The sequence below is a fragment of the Dysidea avara genome, chromosome 1, assembly GCF_963678975.1.
Source record: "Dysidea avara chromosome 1, odDysAvar1.4, whole genome shotgun sequence".
NCBI classification, from domain to species: domain Eukaryota; kingdom Metazoa; phylum Porifera; class Demospongiae; order Dictyoceratida; family Dysideidae; genus Dysidea; species Dysidea avara.
The window spans coordinates 2400089-2406088 of record NC_089272.1 but is presented as its reverse complement, the minus strand read 5'-3'; the positions used below and the strand labels follow the sequence as shown (position 1 = coordinate 2406088).

At 40.1% G+C, this 6000-nt stretch overlaps 1 protein-coding gene across 3 annotated transcripts in view; it reads right to left on the bottom strand.

The window, feature by feature from the left end:
• Positions 1 to 243: 243 nt before the first annotated feature.
• Positions 244 to 6000, bottom strand: part of LOC136252554 (serine/threonine-protein kinase ATR-like) — a 151722-nt gene continuing 145965 nt past the window's right edge. For 2 of the 3 annotated variants that reach the window (XM_066045129.1, XM_066045153.1), the window contains exon 35: positions 244 to 602. The gene's annotated coding sequence lies outside the window, so the exon portion shown is untranslated. The remainder of the gene's footprint in view (positions 603 to 6000) is intronic. The other variant, XM_066045138.1, reaches the window with a different exon arrangement.

Here is a 6000-nt window from a genome sequence, read left to right as displayed (position 1 = left end):
ATACATTTGGTATTAAAGGAGAGCTATTATTGCCACTGTGACCTTTTTTCTCTCTCTCTCTCTCTTCAAGTTTTCAGGAAAGTGCACCCCCCCCTTTCCAAACTCTGGATCTGCTGCTGAATGTCACTCCAACAGTTTACCAGTAAGTGATACTGGAATTGTGATGTGTACTGGCAATACTGTTACTGTATCTCAGTAAATATTGTAGACATGCAGATGTCAAGGCTTTAACAACTACGTATTATACAATATACTAGTATGATTAGAGTTCTAAAATTGCATTGTACTATTCATCTCAAATGTACACACATAATCCTTAGTATCACAATACAACACTACCACAGTGCTAGAAATAAGTGTCAGAAACTGTCGGCTGCTTTTAGGAGATAAAAATTTTCCAGTATGATGTTAATGGCTTTTCCATTAGACTTTAGTCAGCTAAATGTTGGAAAATGTCCAATGATTTTCTACACACATTGTCTTGCACCCTGTAACTCTCCTAGGTTAGACAACTGTTTCATCATGAGGTTAACTTTCTCCAGTTGGGTGCTCTTCTGAACTAAGCTTGTCTTGTGTAGTCCATCCAGCCTCTCATCAAGGATCTAGTGGAGTATGTAAAGTATGGAGAGTACTACTATTGTCATACAATACTGTATAGTAGGGATCCATTCAAGCAAAACAGCACCCCCAACTATTCAGCCGCCAAAAGTCATCCTAAAAATATTTTTCATGATGAAAAGCACTTTTATGGTAGAGTTAAAGCATTTATAATGTCAAATCTCCTGTTAAAAACAAGAAACCCCTTATACAAGACTCAATAGTGAATCGCTACAACTCAGTTTTTGCCTGTCAGTCTGGGCTGACCACAGTCACAAGTCGAGGCTTATGCCACAATACATAACTTGTATCTGACATGTACCTTATGGTGTTCCAACAAGTGTCTGCCCTCTGTGCTTGCCTTTTCCTCTATCTTCAACTACACTAATTGTTACCTTGCAGTAACCAACAAATTAAGCCTTGTCGATACTTTCTCTGCATGAGGAGTGTATCCAGATACCACAAAAGTGCTAATTGAAAGAGGCATGGTATATACCCATAGCTGCACAACAGGTCACAGAGGATAATGACTATACTACCCTTAGCTGAAATTACAACAACTGAGATGACGACCATCCTCTTTAATGTATGAAACAAACAAACATAGAGACCATGCCTCTTACAGTATATGATATAGCTGCACTTATAGCAATCAATCATGCCAACCAAGCCCTCTTTTTGGTCTACAAGTAAATGTAACAGAAAGCATGGTGACCATGCCTCATGTCTCACGTCTCTGAACTCATGTGTGCCAGCTTAAACACAAAAGTGTTCCGATAAGTTATAAAAAGCTCACCTGGGGAAGTTATAGGTAGCCCCTTCAGAAAGATTACTTTCTATACAGTTGGCTATTAACACTGCATTTACAAACCTGTTTATGAAACTGAGACATCTCGTTTATGGGCACATGTTTAGACCACTATAATGAAACATACTAGCCTGGAAAATGGTGCAAAGAAGGACTCTGTTAATGGGTGGTTAAGAAGAAAGACAGTGGCAAATTAGCACGGTTGTACTCTAGGGATGGTTTATGGCTTATACCAGATGTTAATATCCTTTATTACAATGTGGTTGGTACCTGTAAGTAATAGTAATCGTGTGCTCTTTCTGCTATGAAGTGTTGAATTTTTCCGTTCGATAAAATGTCTTTTATCTATTTAAGCTTTATTTTGATACAATATCTAGTAGACACATTGAATATAGAAAACTGAACTGAGTTGTGCTGGCACGGCAGTTTTATGCATGCTGGCCCAGTTTGGTTCGGCTCGGCTTGGTAGGTGTTTATACTGTAGTGAAAATCAAGACGAGTCATGCCGAACCAAGCCAGCGCACGATATGAGGTAAATGTAAACGCAGTATAAGACAGGTTCCTTATAACTGCTTGGTTTGTATCAAACTGTTTTTATCCATTGCTTATAATCTTTTATCACTTTGTAATTATTTCACAGTTTTTTGCTACATAAACAATAAAACTAAGTTCTGGTTATGTACAGGTAGTGTTATACACTAGGTAACTTGGTGACACATGTTGGAAAATGGGTTAATATCAATGCACAATTAGCACCAGTGCACTGACTAGTCACATTTGACCACATTAGCGTATTTTGAAGGGTGCGCTTTTTCACAGATTCTACTGTTTTTACACATACACATCCAACCATTAACCCATTATCTTCATATTGTTCAAGTATTTGATTGTTGTAGTACGTACATGGCATGTTACGGATGAGAATACCTTCATGTATACTGCAAATACTCTAATAGAACATTCACAATAAAACAGTGCTAATATACTCTAACTGAAATGTTTGGAGATTTAACTGTGTGTACAAACTACATACCATACAGACTAGCACAGAGAGAAAACTGTATATGTTGACAAATGGCGAAGAGTCGCTGTCCTAACAATAACCCGAATGCTCTCCTTCACATTCTAGCTTCACAAGTTAGTAAGCAATGTTGGAAATGTTTAGCAGCTGTGTGGTGCCCACCATGTGACCTGTCATGACATTTACCTACTATTCTAGAACAGTACAGAGTCCTATTACTGAGGTGGTCATATTACTGAGGTGGCACTATTACTGAGGTGGTCATATTACTGAGGTGGTCCTATTACTGAGGTGGTCATATTACTGAGGTGGCACTATTACTGAGGTGGTCCTATTACTGAGGTGGTCCTATTACTGAGGTGGTCCTATTACTGAGGTGGCCCTATTACTGAGGTGGTCCTATTACTGAGGTGGTCATATTACTGAGGTGGTACTATTACTGAGGTGGTCCTATTACTGAGGTGGTACTATTACTGAGGTGGTCCTATTACTGAGGTGGTCCTATTACTGAGGTGGTCCTATTACTGAGGTGGTTCTATTACTGAGGTGGTCATATTACTGAGGTGGCACTATTACTGAGGTGGTCCTATTACTGAGGTGGTCCTATTACTGAGGTGGTCCTATTACTGAGGTGGTCCTATTACTGAGGTGGCCCTATTACTGAGGTGGTCCTATTACTGAGGTGGTCATATTACTGAGGTGGTACTATTACTGAGGTGGTCCTATTACTGAGGTGGTACTATTACTGAGGTGGTTCTATTACTGAGGTGGCACTATTACTGAGGTGGTCCTATTACTGAGGTGATCCTATTACTGAGGTGGTCCTATTACTGAGGTGGCACTATTACTGAGGTGGTCCTATTACTGAGGTGGCCCTATTACTGAGGTGGTCCTATTACTGAGGTGGCCCTATTACTGAGGTGGTCCTATTACTGAGGTGGCCCTATTACTGAGGTGGCCCTATTACTGAGGTGGCCCTATTACTGAGGTGGTCCTATTACTGAGGTGGCCCTATTACTGAGGTGGTCCTATTACTGAGGTGGTCATATTACTGAGGTGGTACTATTACTGAGGTGGTCCTATTACTGAGGTGGTACTATTACTGAGGTGGTCCTATTACTGAGGTGGTCCTATTACTGAGGTGGTCCTATTACTGAGGTGGTTCTATTACTGAGGTGGTCATATTACTGAGGTGGCACTATTACTGAGGTGGTCCTATTACTGAGGTGGTCCTATTACTGAGGTGGTCCTATTACTGAGGTGGCCCTATTACTGAGGTGGTCCTATTACTGAGGTGGTCATATTACTGAGGTGGTACTATTACTGAGGTGGTCCTATTACTGAGGTGGTACTATTACTGAGGTGGTCCTATTACTGAGGTGGTCCTATTACTGAGGTGGTCCTATTACTGAGGTGGTTCTATTACTGAGGTGGTCATATTACTGAGGTGGCACTATTACTGAGGTGGTCCTATTACTGAGGTGGTCCTATTACTGAGGTGGCCCTATTACTGAGGTGGTCCTATTACTGAGGTGGCCCTATTACTGAGGTGGTCCTATTACTGAGGTGGCCCTATTACTGAGGTGGTCCTATTACTGAGGTGGTCCTATTACTGAGGTGGCCCTATTACTGAGGTGGTCCTATTACTGAGGTGGTCCTAATACTGAGGTGGTCCTAATACTGAGGTGGCCCTATTACTGAGATGGTCCCAATACTGAAAACCTCATTACTGTGGCCACAAAACAATCTGGCCTTATTATCGAGGCCTTCAACAAACCTATTACGAGGTTTTCAACAAACTAGCCACTGCCTAGCTGCAACAGCAATATTTACAATTGATTTAAACACACTACGTATGTAGAGTTTAACAGAGAGAAAGGTAGGAATACACACTTTACCAATTATTCCAGTATTACTTGAGACATAATGGTTAGAAGAGTATACTACCAGAATAACAGGTACAGCTTTCAGTAGCGAAAATATGCCTTCAAGAGCAGCAACTTTTGCATTGACTGCCTCCTCATTTTGGCCTCTTTACTGATGGAAAATTGTATAAGTTTTACCAGTTTGGTCCTGTAGTATGTGGCCACTGGCCACAATAATGAGGTGGCCCTATTAACAAAAATTAAATACATGTAATATACTAGAAAATATGTTTGGACTTGCTGGACCTGGCCACTATAATGAGGTGGCCACTAAGTGAAGTTTCAGTGTACAAATTATATACACAAGTTGCTGAGTGCCTGCTAACTGAACAGAGCTTTTTCATCTCCTTGACAACCATTTTCGTCAGCCATATTGTTGAACAATTTTGTATGCAGTGGGCCTATGGACAAGTTGAAATAAGCCAATCTGCATAAACTGCTAACAACTAACAGTCCAAGCTGTGGTGGATGGGCTTGATATTGGGTAAGAATTAACATATATAAAATACACGATAACCTATAAAGCGGTTGGAAATATCCCCATAGAATGCTCAATACTGATGTTCATAAATATGACCGAAATACAGTGTAATAAATGAAAAATTACGGCACCAATTTTGGTCGTCAAGGAGATGGAAATGTTCCATAGCCTAACTTTATTACTTACATATATAATTAACCTTACATGCACTACATTGTAATATGCTATCACATCACAACTACACAGTTGGATGAATACTATGTATTGGTAAGCAAGTAGCATCTAGATATACAAAGCTGAAAAGCTGTCTATCTGTCTGTCTCCAATGTCTGTAACTCAACAACCAAAGCACGTATCAACACGGGATTTTAACAAAATTAAACGCTCATCATCTGGCTACTCCGAGTTTGTTGTTACAGACCGCTACATGCTTCCTTTCATTCTCTATAAAGCGTTGAAGGTGTTGGTGTAGAGGAAAGCTTGAGCTACATCCCTGTCAAAACCACAAACATGCAGCCAAAGCATTAGCGCATAGAACTGTTAACCCAGAGGTCTCCTACCCACGACAACTTTTTTTCCTTCTCAGTCCTTTTCATGACACACTTTTTCATGTGTCAGCTACTGACAGTGATTACTCAGCAATCTGTGCATGTATGTATCGACACGATTCACACGCGAAATGAAACACTCACCATCTGGCTACGTCGCAAAGTTTATTGCAAGCTTCTATGTGCATTCCTTCGTCCGCTACAGCACCTTGAAGGCCATGATGTAGAGAAAACTTCAGTTGCATTCCATTGCTAACCACACGATAAACAGCTCAGCTGATAAAGAAGTTGTTGTGGTTACTGTTGTGCAGGGTGTGGATTCAAATCCCGCCAGTGACAAAAACTTTTTTTTCTTCGTTTTAATACACCTTTTTGGTGAATACTTTTTCAAACTGAACTTTTTCTTATAGTAAGTTCATAACATCCTGGTATTGCTTCACCACGTATGGATTGTTGGAAAAGTATACAGTATAGGGATGGGCAATTATTCAATTATCGTGATAATCATGATTATTTTATTGGCAATAATCGACATCATGTACTTTTCATTGACTAGTGATAATCGAAATTGGCAACTGTCCGTGCAATAATCGTGGCAATCAGAGAAATATTTGTAAATT